The following is a 27,052-nucleotide window of genomic DNA, read 5'->3' as shown; positions in this document are numbered from 1 at the left end:
TATATATATGGGAGTTTATTTTTATATATGTGTGTATATATATTGTATATACATACATATATCTTATTAATTCTGTCCCTCCAGAGAACCCTAATACATACAGTTATTGTTCTCTTTTCTAAAAGTTGTTCCCACTAACTCATAATTTTACATTTATGATAACTTTCTCAGTCTAAAAGGCGAACCCGATTCAAGCGTGATTCCAATTATAGAACTTACTAAATAATTGTCAGATGGAGGGATCTTTAACATAGTTTCCTTGCATTCAAGTCCACTTCCATCAGAATCACTTAGACCGAGTTACCCAAATCATGGTCCACAGACATTCAGCAGTGGCAACCCTCACCTGAGATCTTCCAAGAAATGCACATCTTCAGGCCCCTCCACAGATTCCCAATTTATTTGTAAACACATTAAAAATTTGAAAAGCACTGCCACATCCTTTGGTTTCCTCTCACGCTGAAACCTGCAAAGTCCCCATCCTTAGTGGGGTCAAGGGAAGAAAAAGACATCTGGGAATCTCTTTGTTTAATAGACTTTTCAGATCATATTTGTTTTAAAGAATGTAAGAAAATTTGCAAACCATATTTAATACCTTCTATTTGCTTATCTGGAACAACCTTAGACTTTGATGATGTATGGTCAAAATCTTTGGTCAAGTCACCTTGCTTCCATAAGTCTCATTTATGTATCTGCACAATAACCTTCGCAGGTTGTTTAAGCCCCCATAATACGACGTACAGGGAAGGACATACGTCCCATGATACAAAGGACAGGGAAGGACTTCATGCACATCAAAGTCTGCAAATAGAAGAATTCATTACTATTCTGATGTGCCTAAGGATACTTCCTTAGGAAGTATGTATCCTGGAAGTTTTCACACTACAAAGACTAGAAAGAAGAGCACCCTTCTTTTAGGGTGTCAGTATGGGTAAGCAAGACTTCCTGCTTGGGATGTCCACAGGGATTTTCTCCCATCAGTATTAAGAGGAGGATGTGGGGCAGCTTGAAGTCTGCAGATCTGTTCAGCTGTGGCTCAGTGAGCAGCTGGTAATACAGCATTTATATCATGCTGGCTCAGCTAAGAATACTCTTTCTATTCTTGCTTGCTTTTTGTTTTATTTTGTTTTCAGGCTGAGGTGTGAGGGAAAGGAGCAGTATCTGGATGCATTTTACAGTTAAGGATGCAGTTATCCTGCATTTTATAATCCAGGGCTCCTTTCAGCCAACCTCAGCAACAAAGAGAATGGCCCCATTTGTTAGGGAAGCAACCAACATCTGAAAGACTGAGTGAAAATTAAAAGTCCACAAGGTCCTTGCTCCTGGATTTTTACATAGATAGGATACTGATGTTTCCTTTTATTGCAATCACAATTACTGAGAGTAATACAGAGTTGCAGGACTGAAGATAATGAAATAAATCTAACAGGACACTATTGCATACCATAAGATGTATGTGCAAGAGAGCATTCATGTTAGAACAATATTAGAATGTGATTCCAGTAATATTTTATGGAGACACAACTACTGTTACTACAGAAAACATCAGTACGTATGAAAAACAATTGATAGATACAAATCAGAAGTGCAATCTTCTTGTGCTTTGACAAAAATTATTAGACTCTAGAAGGTCTCATAATCTATTACTAAAGAGAACTAATTGATCAATACCAATACAATAAGATGCTGGTTTCTCAATGTGAATTTACTAATTTAATAATGGTTAACATTTATTAAGTACCTACTAAGGAACAAGCATTTCACTATGTGCCTTACACACATAATTTAAAATGACTTATTACCAAAAGCTTATATGTCCCTCAGAAATTTATATCATAAGGAAATAAATTATCTTCACATGCTCTCATGAGAATCACATGTTTATTTGTCAAGAAATATGTTTCCATTCATGGTACAGTAATTATGTAGGTCATAATTTCCCAAGTGGGTTTCATATAGCACTATTAATTTGCAAAGTGTTAACAGATGTTCCATAAAAATAGTGTTCTATATTCAAATAGGTTTAGAAAACATTGAATTGAATGCAATTAAACATGATTGTTTAACACAAGACTTCTTGAATTCTTCAAACAATAATTTTTACATATCTCTGTAAAAGGAAAATAGTATAAACATTTCCTGGCTGGGAGTGGTGGCTCACGCCTATAATCCCAGCACTTTGGGTGGCTGAGGCGGGCAGACCATGAGGTCAGGAGTTCGAGACCAGCCTGACCAACATGGTGAAATCTCGTCTCTACTAAAAATATAAAAATTAGCTGGGTGTGGTGGTGGACGCCTGTAATCCCAGCTACTGAGAAGGCTGAGGCAGGAGAATGGCTTGAACCCAGGAGGTGGAGGTTGCAGTGAGCTGAGATCATGCCACTGTACAATCAGAGACAGAGCAAGACTCTGTCTCAAAAACAAAAAAAAACAAAAAACAAAAAAACAAAAATTCCCAAATATATAGACCCAGAAACAGTTTTTTCACTGAATACACAGTAATTAGTAATACTTTGCTTTTTGAATATATATTAGATGTATTTCATGACAACTCTGTTAAGATAAGCATACACCCTTTAAAAGACATTAAGAGTGGCAGGACCACGTTATTTCTCAAGATATTTTTATAATTCATTTAATATCCCTAGTTTTCCTGTTGTTTGACAGGCATTCAGGACAAAACTGGAATTTTTGTCAAGACTAAGGAGGACCAGGGAAGACAACTGATTTCAAAGAGGCTACACAAATTCTTGACATGTCAAAGTCCCACAGTGGCAATAATGTCTATGGAGTTAGTTATCAAAACCAGAGAACCTTTTATAGAAATGAGTGACCAGCCTCCACTGTCTGATGATGTACAGAAATCTTACATGTGGCATAATCATCACAGAGAGCCTATTTTACAACATTCACTTCTACTTCTGAAAGCAAGTCCAGTTGAATTCAGGTTATACAATGCCACTTCTCCAAATCATTTTTCCTTGCAGACCACAACGTAGCTTCAAATAACCTATACCAATGTTTCTCAAAAGCTGAATAGAAAACTCTTCTCATCTTTCAAGAGTCCCTAAAACTAGCACTTTTAACGTCCTGAAATGAGATTTCAACACCCTACATTCAAGAAGGGGAAAGAAACAATCACCAATATTTTTCCTACAATGGGTTTTGATTTGATAATCCAATAAATCTGATACATCTCAAACTCTGATAAATGAACAGATGAAAAAACCATGTGACCTGCAAATTTTTTGTTAGTATCTCCATTCTGCCCTAACATACTCAGTCCTTTTCAATCTGACCACAGAAAAGATACTGTTACTAAATGTAACATAACACTAAATACAAACCCTAGCTGTGTTTCTAGAAACAGGTATCATTAGGGATTAGACTTTATTGGACGTGACAATGAACTCTTATCTTCTCCATCCTACTTCAGCTTCCTGAATTGATTTGCCTCTGAAAATATAGTACAAATGTTCAAAGGTAAACCATTGCTGACAAGAATGGTCTCAAAGTAGTTAGTTGTACAGTCTAGTCTCCCTGAAATCTTGCTATCATTTACCTTTTCCAATATTAACTCCAAACTTTCACTGTCTTCTTTTCCAGCCACAAAACCTCTCTCTCTCTCATTAAGACACACACACACACTAACACCCCCTCAGTTGCAGGAACATTCCTGTACACCAAGGATTTAATGGGGATTTAGTGCTTAAAAGATAGGAACAGTTCATGTCTTCACAGAACCTACAAGCATTTTTGTAAATTCATCCGCAGGCTTTTGTCGATTTTTCTAACCCTTGTTTCCCAGAATGCTTCTGCCGTATTCCAATATCTTTGTGTTTGTTAAAATTTTCCTTATTCACTCATTATATGTTTGTTCTTTCTGTTGTTGTTAACTATAAAAATCTTCTTTTTTGTGCTAAAGAGTATGTTGGACCTGGGGTAAAACATAATTACAATATGGGCTGGGTGCTCTGGCTTACGCCTATAATCCCAGCAGTTTGGAAAGATGAGGTGGATGGGTCACCTGAGGTCAGAAGTTCGAGACTAGCCTGGCCAACATGGTGAAACCCCATCTCTATGAAAAATACAAAAATTAGCTGGGCGTGGTGGTGGATACCTGTAATCCCAGCCATGTGGGAGCCTGAGGCAGGAGAATCACTTGAACCCATGAGGCAGAGGCTGCAGTGAGCCGAGATCACACTGTCACACTCCAACCTGGCCGACAAGAATGAAACTCCATCTCAAAAAAAAAAAAAAAAAAAAAAGCTAATTACGATATGGTACCTATCTTAGAGGAGGTTACAGCCTTGGGGAACTGGATGTACAAAAAAGAGATCAACAATTTTTATGCAAATGACATGTGGCATACACTGTACTTGTTGCCTAGATTTGTTTTATTGTGTGGTCTTCATATCAACATTATCTATTAAACAGATATCTATAGTAAATCTATTATTGTTCAGGAACTGACTAGACGCTAGATGAAAAAGATCTCTGCTCTTAAAAGTCTTACATTCTAATGATGTAGACTTACCAAATACAAGATAATTAACAAATATAATAACACAAATTTTCAAAAATAATCCAACAAAAAGCTGAGATGGAAGAAAACACTGAGATGGTGACCGTGTCGAAAGTCCTAGTTCAGTTAGTAGAGTGGAGAAAGCATCTCTGAATGGGTAAAAGGAAATCGGGATATAAATGATGAGATAGAAACGGCAATGAAAACAGTATCAGGGTATACTATCCCTGGAGCCCCTCTCAGAATATTGATGCTGGAGCACTGTGAGTAAAGAGAGAATGACATGAGATGGAGTAAAACAAGTAAATGTCAAACCAATTAGCATACCACTCAAGGTCTTAATTTTGGCTCCATGTCAACTTTTCAATCTCATCACCAACCTTTAATAATTCACTTTTTAGACACAGAACTACTCGTTCTCATTACTTCTTCATTCATTCATTTAATATATATTGAATGAACACCTGAGGATCACAAGTAAGGAAACTGATTGGATTCTAAATGCAAAGTATGCATTAGATAAACTGGTAGGTGTTTTTAATTTTTTTGTTTTAGCAACTGATTCATTTGTTTTTATTTTTGTAGATTTTGGGAATATGAGTGCCATTTTGTTACATAGATACATTGTGTAGTGGTGAAGTCTGTAATCATAACCTGAATAGCGTACATTGTATCCAACAGTAATTTTTCATCCCTTAAATTCCTCTGACCCTCCTCTCTTTTGGAGTCTCCAATGTCTATTATGCCACTCTGTATATCTATGAGTATCCATTTTTTAGCTCCCACTTACAAATTTCTGATTTATCTCACGTAGGATAATGGTCTCCAGCTGCATCCATGTTGCTGCAAATAACATGATTTCATTCTCTCTTATGGCTGAGTAGTAGTCCATGGTATATATATGCCAAATTTTCTTTATCCCATCACCCATTGATGAACATTTAGGTTGATTCCATTACTTTACTATTGTGAATAATGCTGCAATATACATACAATTGTAGGTGTCTTTTTTACACAAGGATTTGTTTTCCTTTGGGTAGGTATTTAACAGTGGACTTGCTGGATCAAATGGTAGCTCTATTTTTAGCTCTTTGAGAAATCTCCATAGTGTTTTTCATAGAGGCTGTACTAATTTACATTCCCACCAATTCGTATAAGCATTCCTTTCTCTCCATATCCTTGCCAACATTCAGTGTTTTTTGACTTTTCAATAATAAGCATTCTGACTAGTGGAAGATGGTATTTCATTGTGGTTTTTATTTTCACTTTTATTATAATAACTAATTTGCATTGATGTTGAGAATTTTTTCATATGTTTGTTAGCAGCTTGTATATCTTTTGAAAAACATCTGTTCCTGGTTTTGCCCATCTTGTGGCAACTCATGGAAGACCGCACAGAGATGCTGGCTGTGTGGAAAGCTCCAGTTTAGTTAGTACGGGTGGAGAAAGCATCTCTGAAAGGAATAGGGTTTTGATGGGGGTGATGGGTTTTGTTTTGATGAGGTTTTTTAATTGCTAAATTGTTTGAGTTCCTTGTAGATTCTGGATATTAGTCCTCAGTTGGATGCATAGTTTGCAAATACTTCTCTCATTCAGTAAGTTGTGTGTTTACTCTGTTATTTCTTTTCCTGTGCAAATTTTTAGTTTCAGTCCCATTTGTCTTTTTATTTTACTGGCCTTTGTTTTTGCAGTCTTAGTTGTAAATTCTTTGCCTAGGCCAATGTCCAGAAGAGTTCTTGTTTGTTTGTTTGTTTTTCAGTTTTGTTTTGTTTTGTTTTCTAGGTTTTCTTTTAAGATTTTTATAGTTTCAGGTCTTATATTTGAGACTTTAATTCATATTGAGTTAATTTTTGTATATGGCGAGAGACATGGGTCCAGTTTCATTTTCTTGCCTGTAGCTATCTATGATTAATATTTTTGGATAAAAGGAGTCTTTCTGTCCACTCTAGAGAGAATAGGTTAGAAGACAACTAGAGGGAAAGGGGGAGAAACATTATTGACACAGTGTAATCCAATCACAACGGTGAATTGGGGTCAGTTACAATTTTAAAAGAAACAGATCCAGATATATTTTATAGGTTTTATCTATAAAATATAGATAAAATATCTCCTGCTAATTTTTACTTTTTTAATTTTCTCAGCATCAAGAGAACTATGTAAACTTTTTTTTTTTAAATAACAAGTCAAATGACAGTTACCAGGAGAGTAACACACTGCATATTTTATTTATTTTTTTTTCTTTTTTGAGACAGAGTCTCGCTCTGTCACCCAGGTTGCAGTGCAGTGGCGCGATCTCGGCTCACTGCAAGCTCCACCTCCTGGGTTCAAGCCAGTCTCCTGCCTCAACCTTCTCAGTAGCTGGGATTACAGGCGTCCACCACCACACCCAACTAATTTTTATATTTTTGGTAGAGACGAGATTTCACCATGTTGGTCAGGCTGGTCTCGATTTCCTGACCTCGTGATCTGCCCACCTCGGCCTCCGCCTCCCAAAGTGCTGGGATTACAGGAGTGAGCCACCACGCCTGGCCAACTACATAATTTTTTTAAAAAGTATAGTCTAATAAAACTGTCTCCAGCTTAAAGATTTCCTCTAATGGACTGATATGGTTTGGTTCTATGTCCTCACCAAAATCTCATCTCAAATTGTAATCCCCATGTGTCAAGGGAGGGATCTGCTGGGAGGTGACTGGATCATGGGGGCGGATTTTCCCTTTGCTGTTCTCATGACAGTGAGTGAGTTCTCACGAGATGTGGTAGTTTGATAAGTGTCCAGAGCTCCCTCCTTCTTACTCTCTCTCTCCTGCCACCATGTAAGATTGTCCTTGCTTCCTTTTGCCTTCTACCATAATTGTAGTTTTCCTGAGGCCTCTGCAGCTATGAGGAACTGTGAGTCAGTCAAGCCTCTTTTCTTTGTAAATTACCCAATCTCAGGTAGTATCTTTATAGCAGTACTAGAGAACTCATTTATTATAATAATGCTGAGACAATAAATGAGTCATGAAGAGCCAAGCCAGTCTTCTCAAGGGTAGAGAGGGGGAAGAGACAACACCCTCTCTTCTGTTTTTAAGACTATTTGATATGCATGACTAAAGAAATGCAACACTGGACCTGCATAGAAATTGAGACCTACATCAGCTGTATTTGTTTTTGCCAGAACTGTAACTGAATGTGCTAAAGGAATTTGAATGTCTTAAGCAGAGTCAAGAATCCTGAATGAGGAACTGAGGCTCACCCTCACTTCCCCTCCTAGCGTTTATATTTTTTTTGTGTTGGTGTGATAGACAAAGGTGGAAGGTAGAGGCAAAGTGGAAGGAGAAAAGTAGAATCATTAGCAGTCAGGGTGACTGAGATAGGAACAATAGGGAATGCCTCTGGAGATGAGGCATATGGAGATCTTCTAGGATCCCATGCCATAGTTTATCATGGTGGGCTAGAGGGTTTATCAGCCATCCCAAAGTTATTTTCAACACTTTTTTTTTTTTCTACATCTCATATGTTTTCTCAGTCTCCATTCCAAGTAAAGATACCCAAATCGACTCAATCTTCATTCAGAGACTTAAGATGGGGGCCTCCGAGAAAACTAACTTTTTTCCAGTTTAAAAAAAAAAAGATAGAGTAACTGGCATGTCTCTTCCTTCTATTTCATTCCTTCTGCCTTGAGTGTAGAGAAGATGGCAAGAACTTCAGCAATTATCTGGCAACAAAGAAATAAAGGTCAACAGGGCTCCCACCCTTGACACTGTTAAGTCACAGAACCATGAATCTCATAAGTTTTCTCAGCTTCCATTCCAAGTAAAGATGTCCAACTTGACTCAATCTTCATTCAGAGACTTAAGCTGGGGGCCTCTGAGAAAACTTACTTTTTTCCAGTTAAAAAAAAAAATAGATAGATGTAACTGGCACGTCTCTTTCTTCTATTTCATTCTTTCTGCCTCGGATGTAGAGAAGATGGCAAGAACTTCAGCAATTATCTGGCAACAAAGAAATAAAGGCCAACAGAGTTCCCAACCTTGACACTGTTAAGTCACAGAACCATGACCTATAATTTCTGGATTTCTTGTTAAGTGAGAAAAATGAATTCCAATTCATTTAGGTTTCTTGAGTCAAATTATTATTACTTATAGCCAAGAGTTACATTAACTGGTCCAAACATCTTCTGCCCTCAAAAATAAAACATAAATTTAGGAAGGTTTAAAAAAATTATAATAATGCAATCATCCTTAGTATTTCAGTATATTACTGTTCAGTCTTTTAAATTTACATATGCATTAATATTTTCTTTATATAGTTGTCATTATACAAAACCTTCCAGGTCATAAATTTTTGAAGCTGCCTTATAACTATGCATAATTAATTTATTCATATCTTTCTTTTGTTTGACATGTAGGCTAATGCCATTTTTTACCTTTATAAATAATTTTATTAGCATATTTGTGCATACTGCATTTTTCATATTTCCTTAAGATAGATTTCTAGAACAGGATCAAAGTAAATAAAATATTCTATGACCCGTAATACGAAGTCAAACTGCTTTCTAAAAAAGTGTTATTGCAATATCCATTGCTACCAAAAACATATAAACATACCATCTATCAACATATTTTTTCTTACATTAAGTATTAATATGAAAAAGCAATGGCTAATTTCAACAAATAAGAACTTTTAAAAATGATTTTAATTCAAGACACAGTTCTCTCTCTTTGTTGCTTCTTTCTTGCTATAAAAACAGCCATTAGCTTCTTATACTGTATAATCTGAAATAGTTCATCTATCTTCAAATTTCTGCCTAACAATTATAATGACTTATGTATGCAGAATGTTCTGCATTGCAGAAAATGCTTTTGAGGCAGGTATGATTCTCTTTTAACAAAGCATAAAGCTGATTTCAGAAAGCAAAAGTGTATTGCTATGAAATGGTAGAGCTCATACTTTTGATTTCTAGTCCAAGACTCCTTCAATTTATTTATTTATTTACTTTTATGTTTGTTTCATATTTTTTTGCCTTCAACATAGGTGCAAATTCAACCTCATAATATTAACACTGACTTGAAAGACAAATACCAAAAATAATTAACAAAGGCCTAGAAGAAACAAATTAGCTGAAGGAAACAAATTTAGGCCAGGCACAGTGTCTCACACCTGTAAACCCAGCAGTTTGGGAAGTTAAGGCAAGAGGATCACTTGAGCTCAGGAGTTCGAGACCAGCCTGGGTAACACAGCACGACTTCATTTCCACTAAAATCAAAAAAATTTAGGTGGGCGTGGTGGTGCATGCCTATAGTCCCATCAACTTGGGGAGAGGAGGTGGGAGGATCCCTTGAGCCTGGGAAGTTATGGCTACAGTGAGCCCTCATCATGCCACTGCATTCTATCCTGGGCAACAGAGACTTTGTCTCCAAACAAAATAAAATAAGGAAACAAATGTAATAGAGGGAGTCTTTCTTTCTTTTTCTTTTTTCTTTTCTTTTCTTCTTTCTTTTTCTTTCTTTCTCTCTCTCTCTCTTTTATTCTTCTTCTTCTTTATTTTTTTTTTTTCTGAGTTTCACTCTTGTCACCCAGGCTGGAGTACAATGGTGCAATCTCGGCTCACTGCAACATCCGCCTGCCAGGTTAAAGTGATTGTCCTGCCTCAGCCTCCCGAGTAGCTGGGATTACAGGTGCCCACCACCACGCACGGCTAATTTTTTGTATTTTTAGCAGAGATGGGGTTTCACCATGTTGGCCAGGCTGGTCTCGAACCCCTGACCTCAGGTGATCACACCCACCTCAACCTCCCAAAGTACTGGGATTACAGGTGTGAGCCACCATGCCCAACCAGGAGCTTCAATTTCATATTACCTTTTCCTCTGTTCACTGAGTATGTATTATGAGCACATGTGGCCACAATGTGAAACACCATAGAAGAGCTAAGGGTAGCCTCAGAGCAGTCTGATATTAGTGGAGCACAGGTAAATTCCACAGATGCAAAGGAATTTCAGAACCTCTAATGCTTTGAAATATTTATAAAAACAGACAAGTCAGTAGCTATAAAACATGGTGGCTTTGAAGAGGAAAAAAGTAATAATAATGAGTACCATTGGCTCTCTGTATGTGTGGGTTCTGAACCAGTGGATTCAGCCAACCACAGATGGAAAATATTTTTAAAATATGCACAGTTGTGTCTATACTGAACTCATACAGACTTCTTTTCTTGTCAGTATTCCCTAAATAATACGGTATAACAACTAACTATATAGCATTTATGTTGTATAACAGTTTATAGATAATCTTGAGATTATTTAAGTGTATGGAAGGATGTGTTTATGTTGGATGAAAGTACTAAATGATTTTATATAAGGAACTTGAGCATCCATGGATTTTTGTATTCACAGGTGAGTGCTAGAACCAATCCTTCATGAATACCAAGGGACAACTGTTAGCTTGTATGCACTGGCTCCTTGGTCTTCCAGTAATCATTGAACCAGAGATGCTATATAGATGAAGATATGTCTTGCAAGCTTCTAGGTGACAGATCTCAATGGGCGTTTAATAGTTGGTCTGTATGAACTGAAGTGTTTATGGAAAAAGACATTGGCTACATAATAAGCTTGAGTACAAAATTGGGTAAGGAAATGAGATTTTAGAGGATACAATGATTAAGTATAGAAAAGTAGAGAGAAAATAAAATTGAGTCATAAAATTGAGTCATATTAGTATTGGGGCAGGAAATCTAACTTAATTTCTTTCTTTTTTTTTTTTTTTTTTTGAGACAGAGTTTCGCTCTTGTTGCTAGGATGGAGTGCAGTGGCATGATCTCAGCTCACTGCAACCTCCACCTCCCTGGTTCAAGTGATTCTCCTGCCTCAGCCTCCCGAGTAGCTGGGATTATGAGCATGCATCACCACGCCTGGCTAATTTGTATTTTTAGTAGAGTAGTAGGCCAGGCTGGTCTCCAACTCCCGACCTCAGGTGATCCGCCTGCCTCGGTCTCCCAAAGTGCTGGGATTACAGGCATGAGCCACCACGCCAGGCATCTAACTTAATTTCTATGCCTCTCCCCTTGGCTCTGGCAGTAAACTGCACCTCAAAACTAGAAGAAAGGAAAATTTAACATGCAACCTTCACTTCACCATATCTCTTCCTTCACATGTGTCAGAAGATTCTGCATAAAGAAAACACTGTAATTTCTCAAGAAATATCTTATAAAGAGTACATGAGAAAATTCCTTCTCCCCAGAGCTTATTTATCTCGCATTTTAATTCTGAATAAAGGGATCATAAAAGCATATCAAGATCCATGTTGCCCCACAAAGGACATCCAGAGGCAACCTGAATGTCCCTGCCCCAGATGAGACAGCGAGTGATTTTTAAGGGATGGAGTAGGCTGTAAAAGAGAGTCACTGGGAGACGAAAGGAGAAAATGGAAGAGAGAAAGTAAAGGAGGCGAAGTAGAAGGCACTGAGGTTGGCATCACAGTTCTGTTTGGAGACAGATTGAATGGTGCAATGAAAAGTACCCAGAAGGGTAAATCAGAGAACCCATGTTTAAATCTTGAGTTCCCTACCTATTGGTTGCATAATGTTGAATCCATCACTTAATCTTTTAATCCTCAGCCTAACCATGTGTAAAATGTGAACAATAATTACATTTTTCTTAAAGAGTTACTGGAGGAATTAAATGAAACTTGTGAATAAAACATAAAAATTATTTTATAACAAAAGAAGAACATATTTTTCCTTCTTCAAATAAAGATCCAAGCAGGAAGACGGAACCCACAGTGTGTATGAATGGGTAACTGTGTGTGTGTGTGTGTGTGTGTGTGTATGTACATGTTATGTAAAACTTACTGCCTTAGATATTTGGGGAAAATGTGTTTCCTTTTTATATTGAAGCTGTTCATCATTTAAATGACATTACTTATAAAATTCAATGTCAGGCACACAGTAGGTTCTACACATTTGTTGAATAAATAAGTAATGACTCAAAAATAACATTAAATGAAACAGAATGAAGGTCAAGCTCAAAATTAGCAAAGTATAGACATTTAATAAAAGCTGCTCTGCAGTTGCAAAGATAGTATTCACTTTACCAGGTTACTCTTTTTCAAGAAAATATAGTAGACAACAACTTGAAACTCATAGATCTATTCCCGCCCCAGCTTAAATTCTAGGAAATGAATAATGCTTGTGTAATATATAAGCCTGTTCTAGTTAACCATTCTTTGTAATAAACCACCTCAATATGGAGAGACTTAAAACAAAAGTTTTGCATATCTAACCATTCTCTGCCTTGGATGGATGATTGCTCTGCTTGTTTTGCCTTTACTCACTCATGCACCTGCATTCAGCTAGACAACAGGCTGGGCTGGAAGGCCCAAGATAGCCTCACTGGCAGCTTATGCTGGCTGTTAGTGACATGCACTGCGGGGGACTGACAGAATTGTGGGTCAGGTTTCCTATATGTGACCTCCATTAGGCTGGATGGGCTTTCTTTCTTAGTGGTCCCAGAGCAGCTCTCCAACGGAGGAAAATGGAAGCTACAAGGCTTTATAAGGCCTATCCTTGTAGGTTACGTAATGTTATTTCTTCCACATTCCATCAAAGTAAGCCACAAAGTCAGATTCTAGGGGTAAAGAAACAGAATCCACATTTTAATGGGGTGTCATATTGCAAAAGAATGGATATGTGGGATTTGTGGCCTTATGTTTCTATTTACCTCAGAGAATGGAGGCCACATGTGGCCCCTTTCCTTACCAAGGGGACTGCAGTTCGTTGTTGCTAGACCGTGTGCACCAAAAGATCATCTGTTTTAAGTTTAACAAGTAAAGTCCTTACAGAGTAAAGAGCAAAGGAGTTCTGAAATCACAAAACTAAAGCAAAAATGATGTCATATTGAACATCTGATCAAAACACAGTAATCAGGAGAAATAGAGAAAAGGAAGCAGATAGAGTAGGCCATCTTTTTAATTATGCAGAAGATCTGGGCTTGGAAGACACATTTTTAGCATAAAGCATGCTACGAATGTGACCATATGTCTGGGAGAGTATAAGCTGCTTTAAAACAGGACTGCATCTTCTCACGTCCCAGCTCTAACAATTATTAGCTGTATTATCTTTGCAAGTTACTTAAGCTCTCCTAAGCCTCATTTTCCTCATCTGTAAACTAGACATAATAATAATATTACCTGCATATGTTTATACTAAGAATTAAACAAGATTTATGTGCATCCCCATCACAGAATACATGAAATATGTAACTAAGAAATTTCCCGGTTTCCAATTACAAATTCTACTAAGCTCTATTTTGAAGCTATTAAAACCACATGAAAAATAATCCAATCTCAATTATTTAAAAACAGTATGATAACTTGAGTTCTAAAGGGTGAGAATTTACAATCCCATGGAAGATGGTGGATAATTTGCCTTTCATTTATGTCCCCAAAGTAAGTTTATTGAGATAATTTGATCAGCAAGTGTCCTACCTTCTGAGAATATATGAAGAACAACTTAGTAGATAAAAGTACCATAACTGACAAGATTCCAACGTAGTAATACTCATTAATGTGCTTACAATTGTAGGACAACCCTGAAAATGTATAATACAATTTAACTAAATATAGCACCACAATCTACAACACAAAAATGTTCCAACATTCACTCAAATCCTGATTCAGTTAAAACATAAAATAGTTACAATGAACTGCTATTCATTCTTCTATCCTGTAAGAAACAGAAGGAAAAAAAAATCCATGCAAATATATTGTACAAATACTTGTGTGTTTCATAATAATCTTAGCAGCCTCACCTATGTAGAGGTACATTTGTGGGTGTTTGTGTGTATGGTATGTTTTGAACATCTTTAAGGCTTGCTTGAAGTTTTATATCAGCTTGGCTTACTTAATAGTCTTTTTCCTTTATGTTGTCCCTTCACTAATTGGGCAAATGTGATAATTTGTAATGGGTCTCCAACTCATTAATGTAATTTAGTAAGGTTCTACTGTATTTCAGCAGATGCACAAATGAGGCTGCTGCACACGTCTGGTATTTTTTGGAGCTTTACTTCATCAGCATCCACAGTATTTCTGCTTTAAAATTGAGAAATGATTGCCACTTAATCAGCTATTTGTTATACTGGGCTACAGAAATATATGTGGTGTCATTAATAAATAATTTTAGGATAGAACTTAGCAACAATTAACATTCACATAGAGTTTTTGTTGTTGTTGTTGTTGTTGTTGTTGTTGTTTTTGAGACAGAGTTTCACTCTGTTGCCCAGGTTGGAGTATAATGGTGTAATCTCAGCTCACTTCAACCTCACCTCCCGGGTTCAAGCAGTTCTCCTGCCTCAGCCCCCTGAGTAGCTGGGATTACAGGCACCCACCACCATGCCTGGCTAATTTTTGTAGTTTTAGTAGAGATGGGGTTTCACCATGTTTGCCAAGCTGGTCTTGAACTCCTGACATCAGGTGATCAGCATGCCTCGGACTCCCAAAGTGCTGCCATTACAGGTATGAGTCACCGCACCTGGCCTACATAGAGCTTTAAGGTTTAAATCTTATTCTTATACATCCAAACACAGAAACCCTATGTATTCTCTTGTGAAGACAGGTATTATACATATTTTTAAATGACTTAGAAAACAGCATTTCATAATATTTCTAAATATAGCTATTTGATTTGTCCAGACATTTGCTACATAATTTTGGCCATTTATTTAACCATCTTTAAAATCTGTATAATACCTACTTCATAGCTTTTTGGGGAAACGATCAAATATTTTTATAATAAATATAAACTTTTAAACACTTAGTAAGGGCTGAATACATGCTTGTTGTTATCATGATCTTGATTTGACAGATAAGAATATTGTACTTTTTAAAAGATACTTACATCTAATGACAGAGAAAAGAGATAGCTGTCAAATATATAACCAGGGTTTACAGATTGGGAAGATTTGAGTTAATTATGCAAAGGTAGTCTCTATTCTTCACTTCTAGCAAGGAAGCTGCGGACTTGGGTCGCCAATATTGCAAGGCTGGAGCTAGCAGAAGCATTGCCTCTGATTTGAAGCCCTAGGCTACTTAAAACTGTGTGAGTGTACAGAATAGAGGCTAGGGCGAAGGAGGTAGATTTGAAAAGGTTCAAAGACGGCACCAAAACAGAAAGTGGGCCTGGGGGCTTAGGCAGGTGTTGGAAAAGTTGGAGCTAAATATGAGGTTGAAATAAAAATCCAGGAAGAAGGAAGCAAGAAACCAAGAAACTCTAGCAGGCCATCGGGGAGAGAATAATCTGAATAAATGTCAAAGATAGAAGGTGTTGCCTAATACTGGCTTGATTTTGTCATCCTCTGTGGCTTCCACTGGGTAAGAAGGGTAGGAAAAAAAATGATGAAAGGAGCAAAAAACAAAAAAATGTCCCTACATTCTGGCCCTGCAAATCACTAACTACTGTGAGGGGTGAGTAAAACGCATAGAAAGGCAAGTTTTTCTGGAACCACACCCAGGCCCAGACAGGAGAGCAAATTAGCTCTTTTCTGTTTCTCAACCTCCTATCTCTGCTCTCATCATGGAAGAAAGTCAAGGTGTTATTCAAATAGGCACCTGGTAAGTGACTCTCTACTGGCCTCCCCGCACCCCCACCAAAGGATGATAGTAATGACCAAAGATTCAATCTGAGCAGTTAGTTTCCTCTTGATGGGGGCGGGGCGGGGGCGAAGCTCTGTTGCTTCTTCATGTAGATGTGGTCAGAATTAGAGCTGACTCTCTTCAAATAGTCTCCCTTTTGCCTTTCCTGGACCTTTATCTTGGATCCAGATTCTAAGCCAAGAAAAGTAAACATCCTATGAAACTACCTGGCAAATTTCTAAATGTATCACTGTGAAACTGTCATCCCTCTAGCTTCAGAGAAAGAGAAACTGGCGTCTACTCAAAGCAGACAAACTGTCTCTCTCATCTCTGAAAACTAAAACTCTGAAAAGAAAAAATTAGACTGAAGACGAGAAGGTCAGAGAGCGACCTTTTTGTCAACTCTTCATGGTTGTGTTAAGTGCCATTCCATTCTGAGCTGGCTGTTCTTAGACATGTTTCCCTCTAGAACATACCACTAGAGATGCTTGGACCATCTGTCTGTCCGACAGACCATCTGTACAAGGCACTGGCACCCCTTCCAGAAAATAGAAGAGAAACTGAGGACACTAAATAGGTGAGTATCTGTGTCTTTGTTTTCTAATCCCTCTGGCAATAATCAGTAGAAGAGAAAAAGGAGGCCAGGAAAATTGTTTAAGGTTAAAAAAAGTTATAGCAAATGCAGAAAATAATTTTCATACAAGCAACCACAGAAATATTTAAAAAGTAATAGAGAAAAGTAGCTGTTTCTGGCATTAAGTGTTAGGTAAGCTAATGCCCAAACTGAGAGGAGTCAAGGCACCAGGGCTTTGAGACAGATGCAACTAGGCAGACATTCAGGTAGACACTGCTTTTAACGATGTTTTACCCTGGGCAAATCACAAATCATCTGTAGTTCAGTTTCCTCATCTTTATCCTGAGAATAATGATGCCCTCTTTATGCAACTATAAAGTTTTTAACACCTCATCTGAAACACCATGGAATTAAATGTGTCATAGCCGTTGTGTCAATTTTGTGGGTTTTTACAAGGCTGTCTACAGGGCTCCAACCCATATCCACATTCCTTCCTACCAAATACTTTTTGATGTATTTCCTTACTCTATTAGCACTGATGTATGCAAAGTTATAATTTCTTCTGATTTCTCCTTGGAAACATTATCACTGCTTCACAATATAGATATTTAGGACAAACCTCAAATTCCCCTTCCTTCTTTAAGCTTCCCCAACCACAAATTCCTCAGGGATAACTCCCTTCTCTGAGTTTTACATACTGACTTTATTTTTTGGTTCTGAATCCTGTGCTGCCTTGTTTAGCAAGTTAATTGCTCCTCTGTCAATAGAATGTCAAAAATAATATATGAACACATTTGAGGGGAAAATCACATTGCTTACAACTTTGTGTTCCACATCATAACTGTGATAGAACAGTGAATCTAGTAGGTATTTAATAAACAAAGTTTGAATAAATGACACCATCAAAATGACTACAGAAGCAAAAGAATGTACTGTTACCTACAAGAATATTCATTGAGAATTCTGACTGACTTATGCAAAAGTGTTCTTGACCTAGATCCATGACATCGTTCTGAGGTTCAGGAATAGGAATAGGGTTACTTTAAAAAATAAACACCCCGACCCACTCCCCCCACACACATAGACATACATAGACATAGATATAGATTTGTGTGTGTGTGTGTGTGTGTGTGTGTGTGTGTGTATGTATATGGTGCTGGACAAATGAGTCTTGGAGAAAAATATGTATTACATAGGAAGAACAGAATTTCATTTAGCAAAAGCTTGAAAAAAATGTAGCAGTGCTTACAGTGATGGAAGAGATGAAAATCAAACTTGAAGCAGTAAAAACACATCCAGGAGAGTCATGGCAGTGAGGCATGACAGGTCAAGGGTAAAGAAAGGGAAAACAGGAAATAGCATCAACCAGATGAACCCAGGAAGAATTTAGCTATTCGTGAGCAGAACAGACCTGTTTCATGAAAGTGCTGGCAGCCAGGGGGAACACTCAGTAAAATGTTAAACTACTTTTATATCTGCTCTTACTTGGGCACTGGAATCAGAACAGGTTGACTGATAATATGTTTAATGCTTAATAGTAGTCCAGGTACCTTGGTAGAGAAAATGACCCTGAGCAAAAGTCACATATAAACATGGTTTTCCTTTTGAAGAAGGGAGACTGGAGTTTTTTCCTTGTATGTATCTATATTCAGACTACTGTCACTATGCATGGTGGATGTCTCCAACAGAAAAAATTAGCAAACCCATCCACTGTCATTAATCATTTGCTTGTTTTCAGGAAAGAGTATGCTGTTATTCATTTTTTTTCTGTTTTCACTTCACACATATTTTTTACTATGTTATTCAAACATGTATCTCAATTTATGTGGATTATTTTCTTCTTCTATATGGAGTATCTACTGGGGTCAAGGTATATATGGTCACAGGTTTTAATTCCAATCATATGGTTGAAAAAAAAGTACACCCTGCACCATTGTGTGTTTACTTGGCCTTTGTTTCTGTGACTTGTTACCTAAATCATGAAGGTACAAATTCAAACGACCTACACAAGGAATTGAAATCTCTCATCTTTAAGTAACTTATTATCAAACATTCAACATGCTAATTTGTTTGCTCAATACATATGTAAAGGAACAGCTAGAACTTTAAAAACAGTTAAAAATATAATTGAATATCTACGTTATGTAAAAAAGCTAGAGCGTTTTTACAGGGATTAGAGAAAAGGTGGTGTTAAAATTTTCTTTGTCCCTTGACAGTTTTAAGTTGAAGAAAGATTGCTACTTCCTCTCTTTATCAAGAAAGCTTTCATAATATGACCTTTTCCCCTGTTTACAGCCAAGCAATGAGTTTCATGGCCCACACTTCAGAACCTGACTTTAGAAAGAATTCCCCAGTTTATGAAATTCTGACTCAGTTCCCTTTCTCTGGTCTCCTTGCACGTTCTGTACCAGTCACTCTTTTTCCATCATGTCCCCCATTGACATCAATATGTTGAAAGATAATTTCCCTCCTCTCTTTTACAGTTTTATAGGTAGACAAACATGAATATTTGCTTCTCTGTTTATTCATGTGCTGTAATAATTTGTATCATCTCTGGCACTGCAGAGTACAACAACATTTATACAAACTGAAACTGCTAAGTTATTATCATAATTACTATTACTACCAATGATTATAAGCAAATTTAATTATTATTATAATGAGATACCTTTTATTGAGCACCAATTAAATTCTAATCTCTGTTCTAGATACTTTGTGAGCATTATTTTTCTTAATCTTTTTACAGCACTACAAGGTAAGATATGGAAATATAGCTACAAAAGTAACCTTCCCAAAGGTACATTACTAATGAGACATAACAAATTGGGAGATGCCACCCATAAAGTAAATTCTGCAAATGCTCCTTAATGCCACTGAAGATTTAGTGTTACAGAGAAAACTTTCACTTCTTTACTTTCCTCTGAGCCCTGTAACTTCAGTACAATTATCCACATGGTATCAGACATTTTAATAAGATCTAAGTAATTGTCAAAGTTAAGTAGAGATCTGCCTCAACTTATGGCTTCTGCTAAAGACCACAAGAATATGGTACTGATGATGTACTATATTAGGGACCCATTGGTTCAGAGAGGCGCCCTTCAGAGGCCCCTTAGAGATACTAACATCACATCTTTCCACTGATAGAGTCGGCCCTATTATGGGGACGTGATTATTTGATTTGCATGTACAGAAGGCTTGCTCTGGACTGTCTATAATTACGTGAAGAAGCATTGGGTTTGCATCCTACAAATAAAAGAAACCATGGTGTAAAAGAATAGACATGGGCTTTGGAGTAAGTCAGAATTTGGGGCAAATAAATCCTTTTTTGCCTTATCTGTAGTATAGGAATAATCATGTTACCTTGCTTATTTTGTGTGTGTGTTTGTATGTGAGAAGTATAAATAAATAATCTAACATACCTAGCACAGTGCCTGGCACATACAATACCTTTGCTGACTCTATGAGATAACTGATTATAACATTATGCTTTCTTGGTGTGTGTTGGTAATATATTTTGCAGTATATCACAAAAGGAGTTTCCTTAGTTCAGTGCAAAACTTCAACCACAAATTCTGATGCTTAAGGCTGTGTTAGAGGGCAACGAACTTGTGTTTGCTATTTTGACCAATTGACATCCCTCTTTCCTTTCTAACTCTCCTAGAATCAAATTTTATGGCATGAAGCTTTAAAATGCAGGGAGCATAGATCTTGTCTTTCTTCTCACAAAGTCATAAAACAGACTTCATCCATTCATTTTAAGGATAGAAAGAACCCACAATCTGAAGGACAAAACCCTATTCCCTCCATGCACAGGCAAAAGCTGACTTTGCAGTACAGAAATACCTGGGTCAAGTGGTACCAGCCGTGCAGAGTTAGCAAAGCAGAATTGGACTCATCACTGACAGCTCAGTTCAGCTACATTAGTAGGAACAAGGCTTTTTACATCTTTTCTGATATGTTCTTCAACAAAATAAAGGTCATACACAATGACAGAGCCCCACATAGGTCAGATTCTGGCAGAGGAATCTTAATTCTTTTTAACTATCAAGTCAAAATTCCAAGGGGCAGCCTTTAAGACTGCAGCATTCCCTGTCCAAATACAGGAATTGCAGCAAATAGCTATGAGTAGAAAGTCCTAATACACCCCACAGCAATGATTGTAGTGCTCGTACCTGGTAGGTGCTTGATAAATATGCATCCTTTCATTAACTGTGAACAAAACGAGATTTTAGGTAAAGAGCAATGTTAACACCTCTTGGTGACATCTGAATTGTGTTTCTGCAACCACATATGGAAGGATGCACGTGATTCTTCCTCCTTATATTCGGTATCATTTTGAAAGTTCTGAGTATAAGTGAAATGACATCTGAAAATGGTGCTTAGGCTGCTCAGAAAAAGGGTGTGATGAAACCATGGTACATGAAATGAGCTAATTTACAGAAATATAGCTTTCAGAATGTAGCTTTCTGTCTCCAGTTTTACTTAGCACTCAGATTACATTTGGGGATTTTGCCCCCTGTATAAAAATATAAAAACACTGGATTAGTATGGTCTTCCTATTCTTAAACTAGTTGAACAGGAATGAGAGAATATATGTGAGCTACCTAGAGAAGTCCAATTTTGTGTCAAGGATTTTACTAAGTGCTTTACATAAAATTATTCATTCACTCATCACAGAATCGCTTATAACTGATTGTCCCTATTTTACAGATGAGACAACTGAGGCTTTAAGAGATTAGGTATCTGATCTCATTCTATTCAACTCCAAAGTCTGTTCTCACTACCATCTTCTCTTGCTGTCATAACTTCCAAGTCAGCTTTTTAATTCTGGTCTATCTGTCCACCAAATGCAGCTCACTGTGAAAATCATTGTTTGCTGTGCTATTACTAAAAAATGTATATTTTATTTATATAATTCCTAAGTGGAACTCAAATTCTAATCAACAACCTCATTGTGGACTGGAGTTATTTGGTGACTGCAAACTTGCTAGTAGTCTGTGTATGTCCAAGTCTGGGAAAGTCAAGTTTTTCTTATGTTTTCTGGATATCCAGTGAAAATGAATTCAGGTCATTATATATTTTCTATTTTTCATGAAAGTAAAATTATGCCTCATATGAATTGGCTAATTATTTATGCATGTATGCATGCACATGTACATACACACAACACATACACATATTCACAAGTAACTAAGAATGTACCACAAAAATTACTGAGAAGAGGCAAAGTCAACACATTTGGAAAAACACCAAAACTATAACAACATAAATGTTAATACCAATCATTTAGAATAGGTCAGTTCTGCTGAACACTTTAACTTGAAATTATATTGGAGGAATCATTTTATGTCTCGGACAATACAGAAAGTCATCATTACTATAACACATTACTTTTCTACAGAAGAGTATATCTGTAGATCTTTTTTTCTACAATATTTCATCATAGCCTTCACAACAACACTATGAGTTAAGAATAGTTATTTCCAAATTATATAGGAAGAAATCAAGGTTCCAAGACTTTGAACGACCTACCAACCATTAAGCAATACTTGCAATGTTTGACTGACATCTTCTGATTCTCAATCCAGAGGGTTTTTTTTTTTTGCTTCTGATTTTAACCCCAGCCTCCACCATTCCCCATTTTATCTGTGACAGCTGAGTAGTCCCAAATGGAGATGCAGATAATTGAGTGAGTTGGCTTAATTTATTGCAAAGCCCCTGCTCTATTCACACATCAATTAATCCATCTTTTATCCTGTAATTTATTGGGGTCCCTGAGAGGTTGTTCTGAAGTGATGGAGAACAGTATCAAGGACAAACAAAATAGCATTTGTCATCACAGACTGTATCTTCTTCTTCTCAAGAGTCTTCATTTTCTGTTGTAGGCTGATGCTCTTAGCCTATTCCTATTAGCCCCAGTTCCAGCATCAGCTCAGCTCTTTGAGCTAACAAACAGCTCTAGGCTGTTGTAATGACTCAGCAATCAAAATTTCAAGTTCAATCCACCTGGTCCTTACCCACCTCCAGGGCCGGGGCTGCAAAAGCTCCTCTCTGCTCTTGAACTTACTAGGGGATGTTCCTGGCTCCTTCTTAAATGTTCTCAGTAGCTGACTTTCCAGCTGTCAACCCTGTTTGTTACAGAGGGAAAGAGCTATTCATGTGTTAAGTGCCCTGGGTCTTAAAAACACAGGAACACACTGGAGAATGTTGGGCCTCCTTGTCTGACTTCAGCAGAGTCCCAGGGAAAGGACTTCCAAATCTAAATAGAGTTAAATACAGAAAGAAACTGGAATGTCCTTTATTCTACCCAATAAACTCAGAGAAACCCTTCACCAATTCATTCTTTTAAAAATATAACCCTGCATATGCTGCTTCTAGGGAACTTTAGCCTTTTCTTTAGCAACTCTGACATGTTACTTCTACTGAAATGGAAGGCTCCCTACCCCCATTGACCTTTCTTTTCTGAATTCTCTAAGCAATAAAACAAACCCTGGTAAACCTCAAAACCCTCTCTACCACAAAATAAAACTGAAAAAGCCATGGACCTGGAGTTGGTTCTGATCAAAAGCTGTTTATTATTGCTCTGGCCTGAGCTGAAAATAAAGATGCAAAGTTACAGTTGTGCAAACACCATCAGGAACCCTTGAGATATGGGAGAGATGCTTTGCACATTGCATAAGCTGTAATCAGAAAAGCCTGAGTTGACTGTACCCCACTCCTATTATTAGCCTAAAATAAGTGATCATCAAAGTGTTGCTATCGCTAAAAGATTCACTCATTACAATTATTAAATCTTTAATACACAAAAGCCAAGTTGGTATCTTTTGTTGTTTTTTTGTTTTGTTTTGTTTTGAGGTAGTATTGAGAATAATCTGTGCAATTAATTTTTACCAACACCACACATCTAAATATACCAGTACTTGGTGAGAATATGAATAGGAGAACAGTCAACATTAGATAACCTCAATGGAGAGAGGTACTAATTTGCCGGATTCCAGAAAGACATTTTCAAAGGACCTCTCTCTATTCAGAGCAGTCCTAACACTAAATAGATGACCTAAAATGCTGTCCTCCATACCTGGGACTAGTTGCCAAAAGATGCAGGTTAATAAAGAGCTGACAAACTTAAGGAATGCTGATTGTCCAGGCAGAGCTTGGGGAGCCTCCAATACCCTGCCATGACCCTTTGGCACTTGGAGTATCAGGATCCTTCTCCTTACAACAGAAACTTTGTGTTTCTTATTCGTATATTATTCTCACTTTCAGGGTTTATGAACCTCAGATTGTTTTTTCCACAAAGAAAATAAAATTTTATTTAGGATTTCTCCTAGGTTCAAGCCACTTAAAAATTAAAAAAACAAAACAACAAACCTCCTTTCTAGATAAGAAAAATGTACCTGGACATTATGGGTCACAGATAAAAATATCATAATCATAAATCATTGACATGAAAGACACATTATAAATTATACTGACAGGAGTTTTCCCATGGTAATTTTTACTGAGAGTACTGCCTGGAGTACCAGGTACAAGGTTGGGCCAGGAGTGGAGAAGGGGCAGCTTCTCACAGTTTTCCTCTTTTACTTGCTTCTCTAAAATCATTAAGCAAAAAATATTAGATAGATGAAAGGCTAGGATAGCCTAGGGTAATACCAGAGTATAATCTCATTTTTAAGTTTTTTGTTTGTTTGTTTGCTGGTTTTCTTTTTGGAACTCCTTTTAAATATATATATGAAATCAATGTTTTGAGTATGATGCCTGACATCTCTCAACTTGGGTGCTCTCATAAATCTTTGACCCAGGCCACGTAGCGTCTGAATAAATCTATTATGCTACAATTTTCATCTTCTTTCTATACATAGACATCAACACCTGGAGAGAATCACTTAGGTGTGCTCTTCTCTACCTAGTTACCACACCTGTCATCTCTTCCATGAACGTGTCCACAGTAACAGTTCAAGTTGGCTAACATTCCATGAACTAACACTATCCTTTTCAGGACAAACCATCCACATGCACTGGCAGATGAAGAGTAAGGTTCTGCTGCCTTCCTGTGAGGTCTCAGCATTTTAGAAACCTATTTACAAGTGATTTTTTCCTCGTGGGGAGAAGCTAATTGATACCAATGCAGAGATAAAAATACTACAAGACACAGGAACACAGATGTTATCACAATGAAATGATATTTTGCTTTAATTAAATAACCTTGGGATTGAAACAGGTGAAATATTGTCTGCATTTCACTTTGAAGGAAAAGCTTGGAGGTGGGGGTGAAGAAAGGCACAGTTAACTACCAGGAAACTAAGGAGACTGAGTTAGGCAAGATGTTTGAGTAAAGTCACCTGAATTCCTGATGCCACTTGCTTTTACAGCCAAGAATAGACAATTAAGAGCAATTTTCAAACACATCCCCTTCTCGGGGGACCACATAGGGTAAGAGGATGTTCCAAAATGAGCGACACTAGTCTTAATCAGGGAACACTGCATTCGGAAAGGTTAATGAGATGCAATAGCGAGAGAATCAGTGCAAAAAGAGAGAGGTTCAAAATACTAAACAATTTCCACTTTGTTCTCATTTCCTCCAATTAAGAGCTGGTGAAGCAGCTTTTCTGTATTCCACACATTCGCTACTCTCTAGAGCAGATATAACTAACTATTCAAGGAGAAAAAAAAAATAGAGCTATGGGGAGGGGGAAGTCTACTATTAAGTTATCATGAAAGTCCGGATTACGCCCCCACCTCCCCAGCCCCCAGTCTCTGAGCAGACACGCTTTGCCTCTAACTCAGAGCCTGTGCCAGTCGCTTTTCTGATTAATGCTTTTCCTCAAATTTAGACAGTATTTCAAGGCAGGAGAAAGCTGGAATTATTTTTTTCCCAGATTTCATATATTCAGAATTCCCTGTGAAAATGTTAGATAAACAAGAGAGGTATAAAAATGGTAAGAGGAAAGGGGGGATGGTTATACAAATGGAAATAACCTCCTTGGCATAAAAATAGCCCCAAAATGCCACACACTGAGTTCTTCTGAGCATTCCAGTCTCTAGAAATGAGCGTATAAACTGCATATGGATTTCCGAAAACAAGCAGGAAAACACAAACATTGCAAGACAACAAGGACCGAGATCTGAGGAGTCCCGTGACTTACCTTCTTTATGGATCCTCAAAGTTCACCAAGGAAAATTTACAATCCTCTAGCTTGCCGTGCACTACTCTATTTTCTTTTCTTCTTTTTATTTTTTTAAGTCATATCGGAGAAAAATAATCAGTTTTCAAAGGTTCCATGTATCTGATCTTCCAGCACCAGCAAAAACGTGTCCAAGAGACTCCGCCAAAAAGTAAGCCAAAAACTCATCAAAGGCAAAAGCAGAAGGGGGAGTGGGGAAGCAAGGAGGTGGCGAAAGGCTGGGGGTGGGGGCTACAGACTGTGAGCCCAAGTGCCCGGAGAATATTGTCACGCTGTTGAAATCTCTTACTGTACGAAATACCTGCTTTGGTTGTCACACTAACACGTACACACACACGGACACTCACACATTCTCTTTCATGCAAAGCAGGCACCCACACTCACAAACACATACAAACACAGGCACTCACACAAACCAGTGTAATGAAAACTGTCAGTAGTAACCTCCAAGAGCTGCTGTGTGCTGCAGATGGCACAGCTCACTGTTACCTTCCCAGATCTGTGAAGGATCAAATGAACATCCAAAATCAGGGGGGCCCCAGGACTAGGTAGATTCCGGATCCCTCTCCCCCAGGCAGATGCATCAAGCCAGGAGCAGGTCAATCAGCAGAGGTGTCTGCTTGCAGGGTGCCCCGGATTATGGCAAGGTTATTAATCTTGATGTGCTGCATCCCCCACCCCCAACATTCGGCAGCCTGCATTGAGATGATTGCCAGAGCTGTGTCTGTCCCTGTTCTACTGCATTTGCTCAGCCCTCTGATGCTGCAAGTGAGACACGGTGGAGGCAAGAATACTAATAAGGTGGTTAGCTACAGTTTCTTCAAGGCAGTCGGCATGCAGTACAGTAAATGTGTACTTCCCAGTGCTCCGCGTGTGAGCCTGCGTGTCTGCAGGGAGGGCAGTGAATCCATCTCCGGCCAGAAGACGAAATGGTTTGCATCCTGCCTGGGAGAACTATATCATCATCGGAATCATCACTGTCCTGCAACGGCGCTGTCTATGACAGTATTTTGCTTGGGATAAAGAAGGGGGTTTAATGGTTTAGAAGCCTAGAGCTGGCATTTAAAAGAGAGAAAAAAAAAATGTCTAGGGAGACAAATTAGCTTTATAAATAGGATCCAAGGAGACCGAGGCAAAATTTTAACATGCTGCTTCCCTGGCTGT

At 37.7% G+C, this 27,052-nt stretch overlaps 1 protein-coding gene across 2 annotated transcripts in view; it reads right to left on the bottom strand.

Moving 5' to 3' along the window:
- The window catches only part of LRRC4C (leucine rich repeat containing 4C), a 1,423,056-nt gene extending 1,396,277 nt beyond the window's left edge, over nt 1-26,779 (bottom strand). The window contains exon 1 of one of the 2 annotated variants that reach the window (XM_011973445.1): nt 25,850-26,779. The gene's annotated coding sequence lies outside the window, so the exon portion shown is untranslated. The remainder of the gene's footprint in view (nt 1-25,849) is intronic. The other variant, XM_011973444.1, reaches the window with a different exon arrangement.
- Between the last annotated feature and the right edge of the window lie 273 nt (nt 26,780-27,052).

The sequence above is a fragment of the Mandrillus leucophaeus genome, unplaced genomic scaffold (assembly GCF_000951045.1).
Source record: "Mandrillus leucophaeus isolate KB7577 unplaced genomic scaffold, Mleu.le_1.0 Scaffold138, whole genome shotgun sequence".
NCBI lineage: Eukaryota > Metazoa > Chordata > Mammalia > Primates > Cercopithecidae > Mandrillus > Mandrillus leucophaeus.
This window is presented reverse-complemented; position numbering and strand designations above follow the sequence as displayed.